This window comes from Dama dama, chromosome 24 (genome assembly GCF_033118175.1).
Source record: "Dama dama isolate Ldn47 chromosome 24, ASM3311817v1, whole genome shotgun sequence".
Taxonomy (NCBI): Eukaryota; Metazoa; Chordata; class Mammalia; order Artiodactyla; family Cervidae; genus Dama; species Dama dama.
The window spans coordinates 61,656,623-61,670,199 of NC_083704.1; positions in this window are offsets into that span (position 1 = coordinate 61,656,623).

The window sequence follows — 13,577 nt, forward strand, 5'->3', positions numbered from 1 at the left end:
TCAGGCTGCCAGGGTCGTCTTTTCTCCTTTGGGGGGCTGGGGGAGCAGAGAGTAGATGCTTATATGTGGGAAGCAGAAGGGAAGGTGGATCAGGCCTCATAGAACTGTAGAGACTTTATGAATGTCTCTCACAGAAAGTGTCTTCCTCACAGGCAGATATCTAAGGGCTTCATATGCTGAGATGTCAGCTGAGGTCACACTCAGTGAACACAGGTCAAGGCTGAGGTCTGGGGGACCCTGGACAAGCTAACCGCCTCCCGCCTCTGTGGCCAAGCTTAATGATACAGGTGCTCAGCTTTCACGTGGCAGAGGGGCAGGTGCTGCATGCGAAGGGGAGAGGAAGATGTGGGTGGCAGCTTCAACCTCTGCTCCCTACCCTGAGCAATTCCACTCTGGCCCCAAACTTGCATTCCACTGCCTCAGGAAGACAGAGCCCTGCAGTTATGGGACCGCCCTTCTCAGAAGGCACCAGGGCCCACCCTCCTTGGAGCCTCCCACTGGAGCAGCCTCCTCAAGAATCTCACCCCCACCTCGGAGGCTTGGCAAACCCACAGTCTTCCCAGTGATATTCAGCAGCACTCACATGTTGGTGCCTTTGGCGTTTGCTGTCATGTGGCTCTTTAATCCAGCCTAGGGGTCAACAGAACTCATGGACTGGGGCACAGAATGTTGAGTGCGTTGCCTGAGGCCACAGAGCCTGCAGTTGACCCCACTCCGCATGACTCTGTGTGGTCTGGGACAGCAGTGGCATCACCTGCAAGCTTATTAGTAAAACAGAATCCAAGCCCCACTCCCCCCACCAGAACTTCTTAAGTCAAAATCTGCATTTTAACAAGTCCCTGGGTGAAAAGTGTTGGGCTCTGAGCTACATGTAACTAACCAAACAAAGAGACAGAAGAAAGGACTTCCTGGGTGGTTCAGTGGCTAAGAATCCACCTGCCAATGCAGGAGACACAGGTTCGATCCCTGGTCCAGGAAGATCCCACATGGTCTGGGCGACTAAGCCCATGCACTGCAACTAGAGTGTAGCCCCACTCACTGTAACTGGAGAAAGCCTGTGTACAGCCACAAAGACCCAGAGCAGCCAATTAAAAAAAAAAAAAGGCAGAAAAATACCCCAAATTAACTTTGGTTGGGTTGAAATGAGGGAATTATAAAGGGTCATTTTTTTCCTCTTCTGTATATTCCAGAATATTGTTATATTACTTTCATAATGAAAAAAAGAACATTCAAAATTAAAGAAAATCTAAAACACAAAATTACACAATGTTATAAAACTTAAGAAACGGTTATTTGCATTTAAAAATAAGCCTCATTTTCAGTCTGTTTTTATTTTTTTGTTTAAATTGTGACTTCCCTTGAAAAAACATTTTTTTTTTCTGCCTCCAAACCCAGAAGTAGAAATGCCTTTGAAAGCTCAGACCTTGTCCTGTGAGAATGGCCGTGTCGGGTTGGGCATCTTTCCGCCTGCAAGGGGAACTCATTGTAATATGTATGCTAGTCATTCAGTGGTGTCCAACTGTCTGCCATCCTGTGGACTGCAGCCCGCCAAGCCCCTCTGTCCATGGGGATTCTCCAGGCAAGAATACTGGAGTGGGTTACCATGCCCTCTCCAGGGGATCTTCCCAACCCAGGGATCGAGCCCAGGTCTCCTGCACTGCAGGCAGATTCCTTACCATCTGAGCCACCGGGGAAGCCTAGGTCTTAGCAAAATCCATTTCTGTGCTCACTGAAATGAACAGCAAGGAATGATCTAAGTACACATGTGATCTGAGACTTGCCACTTCCCCATGATTGTCTTCCCTTGTTTGTCCTTTTTCTGCCTACACAGAGTGAAGGCCCCTCTCCTTTCCTGAATCCTCAGGTTTGCAAGCCAAAGCTGCTGACTTCAGATGTGGTCTCTGCGTACTTCACTCTTACCTATCCTTCAGCACTCAGCATGTCACTCCTCAGGGACTAACTCCTCTAAGACCCATTAGTCCTGTATTAGGCACACTCTCAATGGCAAGTGGTGGAGAAACAAACTTAAATTGACTTAAGTCCAAAAGAGTGACAATCAGTTCAGATGACAGAAAAGCCTGGGGGTAATGGTTTCAGGTACAGTTGGATCTAGGGTCTCAAATGACACCACCAGGAAGCTACTTGAAAAAATCTCTCAGGGACTTCCCTGGTGGTCCAATGGTGAAGAATCCACCTGCCAATGCAGGGGACACAGGTTGGATTCCTGATCCAGCAAGATCCCACATGCCGAAGGGCAGCTGTGAGTGAGTGATTGAAGAAACTCAGTCGTGTCTGACTCTTTGCGACCCCATGGACTGTAGCCCACCAGCTCATGCATCCATGGAATTTTCCAGGCAAGAATACTGGAGTGGGTTGCCATTTCCTTCTCCAGGGTATCTTCCTGACCTGGAAGGGCAGCTGCGAAGCACCACAACTACTGAAGCCCTCGGGCCCTAGAGCCCACGCTCTTCAGCAAGAGAAGCCTCCGCAGTGAGAAGCCTGCACACCTCAACTAGAGAGTGGTCCCCACTCCCCACACCTAGAGAAAGCCCCATGAAGACCCAGCACAGCCAAAAATAAAATAAATAGATTAAAAAGAAGAAGAAGAAGAAAAAAAAAACTCTCTACCTTCCTCTAGAGGATTCCAGATTTAGGCAGGTTCTCCCCTTGGGTGCTCATGAAAAACCCAAATTTTTGATCCTCCAACCTAGAAACACCCAGCAGAAAGAGAATTGTCTTTTCCCACTCATCCCCACAAAAGTTCCAGCACTGAATCTCATTGGCCAGATTTAGGTCACACATATATCTTTGACAAATCACTGGAGTGGTCAGGGAATGGAATGCTCTGATTAGCCAGGGTCCTGTGCCTACCTTAAGCTCACCATCATCACCTGAATCATAGGGCCTGGTGGAAGGTAAAAGTGGGTCCCCAAAGGAAAATTGAGAAAATGAAGGCATGAGGCTGGGTGGGCATTAACTCCAGTAGTTTACAACAGACCACTTGTTACAAGTTATCATGGCATCCTGCAATTTTGCCTTGGTAACGTTTGCTGGCTTTTAAAAACTATATATAAATTTGAGCAGTTAATTGATTCATGTCTGTCTCCCTAACTCTAAGGGCAAGGATTACATGTACTCACAGATAACGGTATTCACAATGCCCTACACATAGTAGAAGTGAAGTGAAGTGAAGTGAAAGTCGCTCAGTCGTGTCTGACTCTTCGTGACCCCATGGGCTATACAGTCCATGGAATTCTCCAGGCCAGAATACTGGAGTGGGTAGCCTTTCCCTTCTCCAGGGGATCTTCCCAACCCAGGAATAGAAGCCAGGTCTCCCGCATTGCAGGCGGATTCTTTACCAGCTGAGCCACAAGAGTGTACTCACAGACAACGGTATTCACAATGCCCCACACGTAGTGGGAGTTCATCAAATATTTATCGAATGGATGGACTCTTTCCAGCTGTCTTAACAGCAGCTATGTTTACTCACGTTTGCCAGAGGCAGTTCTGGAATGCCAGCGACCAGGCTCTTCATTTTGAATGAGATCTGGTTATCATCACAGCCAGAACCACTGTTCTAGCTGGGCCCTGGGACAGTCGGTGCCACGGAAACGCTGCCCTGCAGAACTGGGGACATCTGCCATGTGGCCAGTGGCAGCTAGAGACTGTTGTCCAATAGTACAGCCCCTGGGTGGGTTGGCAGTAGACAGAGTGGGGAGATTGGGGAATATCTGGAATTCTATTGTACTGTACATGTGAAACTGGACTACTTCAAGCCATGTGGGCTTCCTGTGTGGTAATATGATTATATCCATTTATTTTGAGCAAGTGACTGAGGTTCAGAGTAGCCCACAAGGTCTGCTGGCTCATACCCAGCAGAGCCTGCACTTGAACCAGCCCTTGTCAGTACATGACAGTCTCCTGACATCAGCTCTGCCATCAACTTTCCACGTCACCTTCAGCAAGTCTCTTTACCTCCGAGGCCTCAGTCTTCTCATCTGTAAAATGGGCATGGTTATCCTCACCTGAAGCAGGTGTTGTGAGATGAGATGAACTCTTGTACAGTATGCAGAAGTCCTAGGCAGGTAGTGGCCACGGCCTTCCCCTCCCTTTAGACATTTCTCCAGCGAAGGTGTATATGCCAAGTGCCTCCCTGGCCGGAACTGAAACAGAGATGTGAGCTAATGGGGGAGGCCACCAGGAGAGGTCTTCTCTGGGTTCAACTAGACAATGAAATCCATCCCTGATTGTCAGACACACTTGTCACTCTGGACACCGTCCAAGAAATAGCCTGCCTAGGGGCAGCACCAGGCCTCTCCCACCCCTGGGACTTCCCATAGCAGCTCAGGAGTCCGGTCCTCAGGTGACATCTTAGGTCCAGGAGCCGAAATCTGCACTGGATTTTGGGCAAGAAGTGTGGACCTCAAAGACTCATGCCTTAGGAATCAATGTCTCTGGTAACAACAGCTCCATGTGTGAGGCGAACGTGATAACCACTACACTACGGAAACACAATTAACAGCTCCACGTGAAAAGTTTCTTGGGAGCCTGCAAGGGACACACCCAGCAAAAGACTCTGTACGTGGGGAAGTTCAATGTTTTGATGTCCCCATTGAGCATTTAGAACTCATTCGTGGTCATTCTAGTCCAGAGGCAATTCACCAATCAAGAGTCATTTTTAACATAAGCAATGTTGCCTGGCAACACAGCCAATGTGCCACTTTTCTCCAGTTTCTGGGGTTAACACAGATAGTAAGTTAATCCAAGGTCAAATGTGTTTTTGAGAGAAGGAGAGGGGGTTTGTTTAACTCTTCATCCACAGGTATTTCCTCCCCACACATATGAACACATACACACAGATACACACACACACACCCATAGCCGCCTTATCCCCAGTCCTTCACTCTCTCCCATCTTACACTGATTCAGAAAAAGAATGATAAAACAGAAACACAGGGTGGCCTGGGGAGCTGACTTTTAAAAGTCTAGACTTCTTGGAGTCAAATGCCAAGAATTTCAAAAGCAAAGCCTTTCTCGTTCGAAAGTTAAGACTTCTGAGTTTCAAATGCTGGAAACCTTGAATTCCAAGGCCAAGACTGATAAGTTTCAAATGCCATTTTGATTTTCCCGAGTTTGACCTTTGGGGTTTCGGAAAGCGAAGCCCTGAGTCAATGCACAGATTTGGTGTGCTAACCAACAGATTTGGGGAGAAGAGACAAAGAGCTGGGTGACCCGAGCCTCCGAACTTTGGATGGTTTTCTAGACTGAGAAAGCAGGGAGGAGATGAGTATGAGGGAGTCCAGATGAGGGCTACAGAGATCTGGCTGTCCTTGTGGGCGCCCAGGGAGGACCGCTGCTCAGAGGGTTAGCAGGAAGGGCCCATCTGTGCCCTGAGAGGCCTCTGTTTCTATCTGAGATGCCCCGTGTACACAGCCCCAGCTCATCACCCCGTCGGAGGTGGGACGGGTGCCTGCAGCCTGGCAAGGGGCTGGTGGCCCGGAGGGAATTTTGTGACCGGGCACCAGGATGGTTCTGAGCAGAGCCCACCTGTGGTCTCCCCGCCAGGTGAGGCAGCGGACAAAACCCAGCCCCACTCTTCCGGAGATCCACACCCCACGAAGACGAGAGTGACAAGGCCCCCTGCTGCTGTGTGCGTGAGGGAGGGCGCGGGACTCTTGACGCCCGTTCCCCAGCGTGACCTTGGGGGCAAGGTCATTGATTTATTCGACAAGCTGTTCTTCCCGTCTGAGCAAGGTTCTGGGGCCAGACCGCCCGGGACCCCCCACTCTGCTGCTTCCTTGATCAAGTTCTTTCGTCTCTTTGTGACTCAGTTTCTTCACCTGTAAAATGGAGAGGAAAATGCTTCCCCAAATTTTGAAGTCTAAAAGGACTAGTATATCCTTGCGGAATCTAAAAAGAAAAGATACAAATGAACTTAGAAAAAAGAAAGAGACTCACCCACTTAGAGAACAAACTTAAGATGGCAGGGCGGGGCGGGGTAGGAGAGGAGAAGGATCAAGGAAGGGATTGTCAGGGAGTTTGGGATGGACACGGACACACTGCTATATTTAAAACGGATAACCAACAAAGACTGCAGAGCACATGGAACTCTGCTCGATATTAAGAGGGGGCTTGGGGGGAGATTGGATAAGTGTATACGTATGGCTGAGTCACTTTGCTCTTCACCTAAAACCATCACAACACTGTTAACCAGCTCTACCCCAACATAAAATAAATTAAAAAAAAAGTTAGTATGTCTAAAGAAATCAGAAAAATTCCTTGCAGCTAGCAAACCCTCCATGAATGTTTAGAACCATTATTTCTACGTGTCAGACATTCCTCTACACACCAGGGGTACACTGGTGACCAACCAGAGCATCGGCCTCATGGAGCTTCCATTAGGGAGCCAGGTAATAACAGACACAAAACTAGTATCTATCTTTGGAAGAAAGATAACGCAGGGAACACTAAGGCGGTCCCTTCACTCTGAGCGCCAGCCCCTTGGGGGAGGGGAGCAGCACCCACAGCCCCCCCCCCCCGGGCTCACTGGCCCCCAGGCAGGTCCCTGAAAGGGGCCCTGCCCCCTCGCTGCTCCCCAGGTGACCTGCCTAAGCTGCCAGCCCCTCGCTGGAGGGCCCTGGCCCTCAGGAGCACCAGGAAAGTCTATAGAATCACGGATACAAAGGATATTCCCAGAAGCGCTGTTCCCACCAACCAGATGTTCCCACGCCTTTCTCCAACAGATTAGTGTCCTAGCAACTGGAAAAGGGGGAAACGGTCTGTTTCTCTCTGGGAACAGAAGGGACAAAAGACAGTTAAGTTCCGCCTCTGGGAAAGCCCCACGGGCGCTTGGTTCAGGACACCTCCTTCCTCGTGGTCCCAGGTCACCGTGGGGCTCTGCAGCCCTGGGTGACTTCCTGCGGTCCTTCAGAGAATGGGGCGCCGCTCCTCGCAACAGACCTACTTCCTGGCTAGTCTCCGAACCCCCTCTTCCTCGTCCTTATTTAGGGCTCCCATCACCCGGAAAACTAGGGTCCCCCAGACTCCCCCCCACCCCCTCATTCTCAGCAAACGATGGTACAGTGATCTGGTTCTGTCCCCTCCTGCACCTGCCACTGAGTAAGAAAACCTAGTCACCCCTCCCACCCCATCCACGGTTTCAATTTCTGGGGTTTCAGTTACCTAGGGTGAGCTGTGGTCTGAAATTTTAAGTGGAAGATTCCAGAAATAATCAATCCATGAGTTTCAAATTGCTCACTGCGCTGAGTCCTGTGCTGAAATCTCCCTCCCGCCTGGGATGTGAATCACCCTTTTGTCCAACACGTCCATGCTGGATACGCTCCCCTTCCTCGCGTCAGTCACTTAGCAGCCGTCTCGGGTATCAGATGGGCTGTCCTGGCATCGCGGTGTCTGTGTTCAAGTTGCCTTTGTTTGACTTAACAGTGGTCCCAGAGCGCAAGAGTGCCGATGCCAGCATCTCAGATATTCTCTGACTGTGCCTTATCTCTACGTTACACTTTATTGTAAGAAAAGCAAGCCCTGGGGGTTTCCCTGGTGAATCTGCCTGCCAATGCAGGAGACACAAGTTTGATCCCCCGTCTGGGAAGATCCAACATGCTGCGGGATTTTTCCCAGGCAAGCCACTAAGCCCGGGCACCACAACTCCTGAAGCCGGAGTGCCCTAGGGCCTGCACTTCTTTCAAGAGAAGCCGCTGCAGCGAGAAGCCTGCGCACTGCAACTGATGAGCAACCCCTGCTCATCGCAACTAGAGAAAAGCCCACACAGCAGCAAGACCTAGCACAACCAAGAATAAATAAGCAAAATCATATTTTTTAAGTTAATTGAAAAAGAAAAAAGCACAGTTTGTGTAGGCTTTGGTACTACTCGTGCTATTAGGCACCTCTGCAGGTCATGGATTTTATTCCCCGAGGAACAGAGCGGGGGCAAATACTGCTGCATAACAAACACTTCCGGACCTCAGAGCATCCAATGGTAGCATCTGTTCACGGGTCCAGGATCAGCCGGGGGTGGGCTGGGCAGTTCTCTAGCCTTGGATGGGCTCTCAAGTGCCTGGGGGTTGCTGGCTGGCCACAGATCTAGGCTGGTCTTGACCTGGAGCAAGTCCACATGTCTCTGTCCTCCGCCAGGCCAGCCTGGCACATGGTGACGGCAGAGGCTCAGGGCGACCAATGACCAAGTGCACCGGCCCCATTTCAGCCTCTGCTGGGGTCAGTTCAGTTCAGTTCAGTCGCTCAGTTGTGTCCGACTCTTTGCAACCCCATGAATCGCAGCACGCCAGGTCTCCCTGTCCATCACCAACTCCCGGAGATTACGCAAACTCATGTCCAGCGAGTCAGTGATGCCATCCAGCCATTTCATCCTCTGTCGTCCCCTTCTCCTCCTGCCCCCAATCCCTCCCAGCATCAGGGTCTTTTCCAATGAGTCAACTCTTCGCATGAGGTGGCCAAAGTATTGGAGTTTCAGCTTCAGCATCAGTCCTTCCAATGAACACCCAGGACTGATCTCCTTTAGGATGGACTGGTTGGATCTCCTTGCAGTCCAAGGGACTCTCAAGAGTCTTCTCCAACACCACAATTCAAAAGCATCAACTTTTCAGCGCTCAGCTTTCTTTATAGTCCAACTCTCACATCCATACATGACCACTGGAAAAACCATAGCCTTGACCAGATGGACCTTTGTTGGCAAAGTAATGTCTCTGTTTTTTAATATGCTATCTAGGTTGGTCGTAACTTCCAAGGAGTAAGCGTCTTCTAATTTCATGGCTGCAATCACCATCTGCAGTGATTTTGGAGCCCCCCCAAAATAAAGTCTGACACTGTTTCCACTGTTTCCCCATCTATTTCCCATGAAGTGATCGGACCAGATGCCATGATCTTAGTTTTCTGAATGTTGAGCTTTAAGTCAACTTTTTCACTCCCCTCTTTCACTTTCATCAAGAGGCTTTTTAGTTCCTCTTCACTTTCTGCCATAAGGGTGGTGTCATCTGCATATCTGAGGTTATTGATATTTCTCCCAGCAATCTTGATTCCAGCTTGTGCTTCTTCCAGCCCAGCATTTCTCATGATGTACTCTGCATAGAAGTTAAATAAGCAGGGTGACAATATACAGCCTTGACGTACTCCTTTTCCTATTTGGAACCAGTCTGTTGTTCCATGTCCAGTTCTAACTGTTGCTTCCTGACCTGCATACAGGTTTCTCAAGAGGCAGGTCAGGTGGTCTGGTATGCCCATCTCTTTCAGAATTTTCCACAGTTTATTGTGATCTATACAGTCAAAGGCTTTGACATAGTCAATAATGCAGAAGTAGATGTTTTTCTGGAACTCTCTTGCTTTTTCGATGATCCAACGGATGTTGGCAATTTGATCTCTGGTTCCTCTGCCTTTTCTAAAACCAGTTTGAACATCTGGAAGTTCATGGTTCACATATTGCTGAAGCCCAGCTTGGAGAATTTTGAGCATTACTTTACTAGAATGTGAGATGAGTGCAATTGTGTGGTAGTTTGAGCATTCTTTAGCATGGCCTTTCTTTGGGACTGGAATGAAAACTGACCTTTTCCAGTCCTGTGGCCGCTGCTGAGTTTTCCAAATTTGCTGGCATATTGGGGTCACATCTGCTGGGGTCACATCTACTGAAATCCCATTGGTTGGAGCACCTCAGGTGGCCAAGTCCAGCGTCAAGGAACAGGCACTGCAAAGTTCAATGGCAAAGCGTGAAGCTCCGGGAGGTAAAGCATTAAGATCAAGAGGTATAACCTCCCCCCTTCACCTGTTCTGCACCCCCCTGCTTTGCCAGACCACCGCTAGCTCAGTTGTAGACCCTTCCCCAGCTTCTCATGACCACCCCCTCTTTCATCCACCCTTGACATCCGTTCCCTCACAGAATGGACTCTTGCAGGCCACCCCACCCAGAGGGACTTCTAGCAACGTGAATCTGACCATGTCTCTCTCCTGCCCCAAACCCCACATGACTTAGAGTGAAATCCCAACTCCTTACAGGGAGCTTCCCTGGTGGTCCAGTGGCTAAGAATCCACCTTCCATCAAGGGGACAGGGAAGGGTTCTACCCCGATCGGGTTTCCATGTGCCGCGGAGCAATTAAGCCCGTGTGAGCCACACCTGGAGAAGTTCACGTGCTGCAAGTAGAGAGGCCTGGGTGCGGTAACCCAGAGCCCGCACATCGCAGTGAAGACCCATTTCAGCCCAAACAAGCAAACAAGTAAACGGATGAAGAGACTCCTCACGGGACTACAGAGCCCATGGGATAAGGCTTCGCCATTTCTCTCAACCTCACTTCTGATCACAGCCTTCTCTCCTCTGAGTCTTTCAGCAGCTGGGGTCCTCACTCGGCCCCTCCAACTGGCTCAGCCTGCTTCTCTCTTCTGGGCCCAGAACGTGCCCAGGGACGCCCACTCCACACATTCCTGCCGAGCACCTCACTCTGTGTCGGGGACGCAGCGAGGCCTTGGGGACGTGGCAGGACTGGGAAGGACGTTCCTCTCTCGTTCAGCAAACACGTGGCCCCTCTCTGAATGAGCGCGGGGCCAGGTGCTGGGACTGCTCCTGGGCCATGTCCTGGCCACCCTTGTCTGGTGCTGACACATTTACCTATCTGTCTGTGTCACCTTGGGGTCCCCCAGCCCCTCGGGGACTCTGGCACCTGTGGATCTGGTACATAGCATGGAGCTGGAGAAAGGGGCCCTGGGTGAAAGTGAACAGACCCAGAACTTGTCCCCAGAAGGCCACACACCGTCCCGGCAGGACACTCATATACAGTGTGTGAAGCCTGCAGACCTGGGACAAGGCAAGCTCAGATGCGGGGGAGAGTATTTGGTTCACTACTGTTGTTATTAAATTGCTAAATCGTGGCCAACTCTTTGCGATGCCATGGACTGCAGCCCGCCAGGCTCCTCTGTCCATGCGATTCTCCAGGCAAGAGTACTGGAGTGGGTTGCCGTTGCCTTCTCCCAGGGCATCTTCCTGACCCAGGGATCAAAACCACGTCTCCTGCACTGGTAGGCGGGTCCTTTTCCACTTAACTACCACTGGTAAAGTTCCCTGTACTACACATTTGGTTCACAGTAAGTGACAAATTGATACTATTAAAAAAAATTTTTTTTGATGTGGATCATTTTTCCTTAAAAGTCTTTTATCGAATTTGTTACAACATTGTTTCTGTTTTATGGCTTTTGGTTTTGGGGCCATGAGGAATGTGGGATCTTGGCTCCTGGACCAGGGATCAAACCTCCACCCCCTGCATTGGAAGGTCAAGTCTTAACCACTGGACTGTCAGGGAAGTCCCCAAATCAGTATCTTCATTTCCCCACTCTTGGAAAACTCCAACTGATTTTTCAAGACCCTGATCAAAAGCCTTCTCCTGTAGGAAACCTTCTCTCTCTCTCTCTCTCTCTCTCCTGTCGTAGGAGATGCTGAGTGCGCTCCACCCAGATTCCCGTCACCAAAACAGAGCACCCACCTCCCAGCTGCTGTGCGTGCTGACTGCTAAGAGCTCTGGCTGCACCTGCCCCCGAGAATGGCTTTCAGCCGGCGGGAGCCTCCCTGGGGGCCGCGTCTGGGATGCTACACTCTTCCCGTGGGAAGGGGGCAAGGACTGTTCCCTCAAGTATTGTTCCTGCTCCAGAGCCACTCGTGGGGTCAGGCTGAGGCCAGACTTCTCCTGAAACCACATCCCTGCTTGCTTGGTTTCTTCCCTGCCTCATGTGGCTTCTCTCTCCCCCCTACCAGGTACTCCCGAGCTCGCCTTACATAAATGCGTGCACAACAGTGCCTGTCTAAGGCTTGGCGTACTCAAAGACAGTGTGTGTGTGTGTGTGTGTGTGTGTGTGTGTGTGTGTGTGTATCCTCCTCCTATTCAGTCGCTAAGTCGTGTTAGGACCTTTGTGACTCCATGGACTGTAGCCTGGCAGTCCGTGGGATTCTCCAGGCAAGAATACCAGGGTGGGTTGCCATTCCCTTCTCCAGGGACTCTTCCCAACCCAGGGATTGAATCTGGGTCTCCTGCACTGGCAGGCGGATTCTTCACCACTGAGCCAGCAGGGAAACCCTGTGCATATCTGTGTGCGTGTGTGTGTGTTAGTTGCTCAGTCGGGTCCTACTCTTTGCAGCTCCATGGACTGTAGCCCGCCAGGCTCCTCTGTCTGTGGAATTTCCAGGCAAGAATACTGGAGTGGGTTTGCCGTGTCCTCCTCTGGGGGATCTTCCTGACCCAGGGATCGAACCCGAGTCTCCTGCACTGCAGGCAGATTCTTCACCTTCGGGGCCACCAGGGGAGTCCTGTATGTATATGTCTATATCCACATATCTTGTGTGATGTAAGCCTCTTCCAGGCCTGGACCCTAGAGGACCCTCAAACATCCCTGTGTCCTGTTCCCTTTGCACCAGCTCAGCGTGTATAAATCACGTGGAGATGGGGTCACAATACAGAAGAAACTTGATCTCTGAATGACCACATGGAGAAGCTGATTTGGAACTTCCCATGAGTGAGAAAGAAGCTTTCTCGAATTTGCGCCACTAAGGATTTGGTGGTCTGTTGGGTCCTGCAGGTAACGTTCCTGGAACGAGTTCATCTGGGTCGGGTCATTTGTCAGCCTGGCTGATGCTGTGGCCCAGCGTCAGCCTTGGCGTGAACAGGGTGGGGCTCCAGCTGAGACACAGGTGGCCTCCCTGGGACTCAGTTCCCTCAGCTGCAAAGGACAAGGCACAAACCCCCCTTTGATCAGAAGCATTAAATGAGATCGGTTAACTTCATGGGTCAGCTTGACTGCCCTTAAGGCGCCCAGGTATTTAGTCAAGTGTTATCCTGCGTGTGTCTGTGTGGACGTCCCTGGATGAGATTAACATTTCAATCAGTTGACTGAGTAAAGCAGCTTGCCCTCCCCAGCTTGGGTGGGCCTCGTCCAATCCATTGAAAGCCTGAATAGAATAAAAGGCTAAGAAAGAAGCCTTTCTCTACGCCAGTCTTGGAGGTGGGACGTTGGTCTTCTCCTGCCTTAGGACTCAGACCGGAACTTTCATCATTAGCTTTCCCAGGTCTAGACTTCTCCGTCTCCATAAACACGTGTGTTAGTCAACTGCTCAGTCATGTCTGACTCCATGACCCCATAGACTGTAGTCCACCAGGCTCCTCCGTCCATAGGATTCTCCAGGCAAGGATACTGGAGTGGGTTGCCATTTCCTTCTCCAGGGGATCTTCCCAAAGCAGGGATCGAACCCAGGTCTCTTGCATTGCAGGCAGCTTCTTTACCATCTGAACCACCAGGGTAGGCTCTTTCTTAAAAATAAATCTATCTATACCTATTTATGTCTAAATATCTATATATCGATATGTCAATATCTATATGTATGTACACACACACACACACACACACACACACACACATATCCTACTGGCTCAGTAGAGATTTCAGACTCGTTCATGTGGGGTATTCAGCCAGCCTTCATTGTTGGAGCACAGCCACATCACACAACGTCACCATATGTGCCTCCTCCCCTTCAGTCATCTCTAGGATCCCTGCCCCTGGGCACGGCCCCTCACCCTCA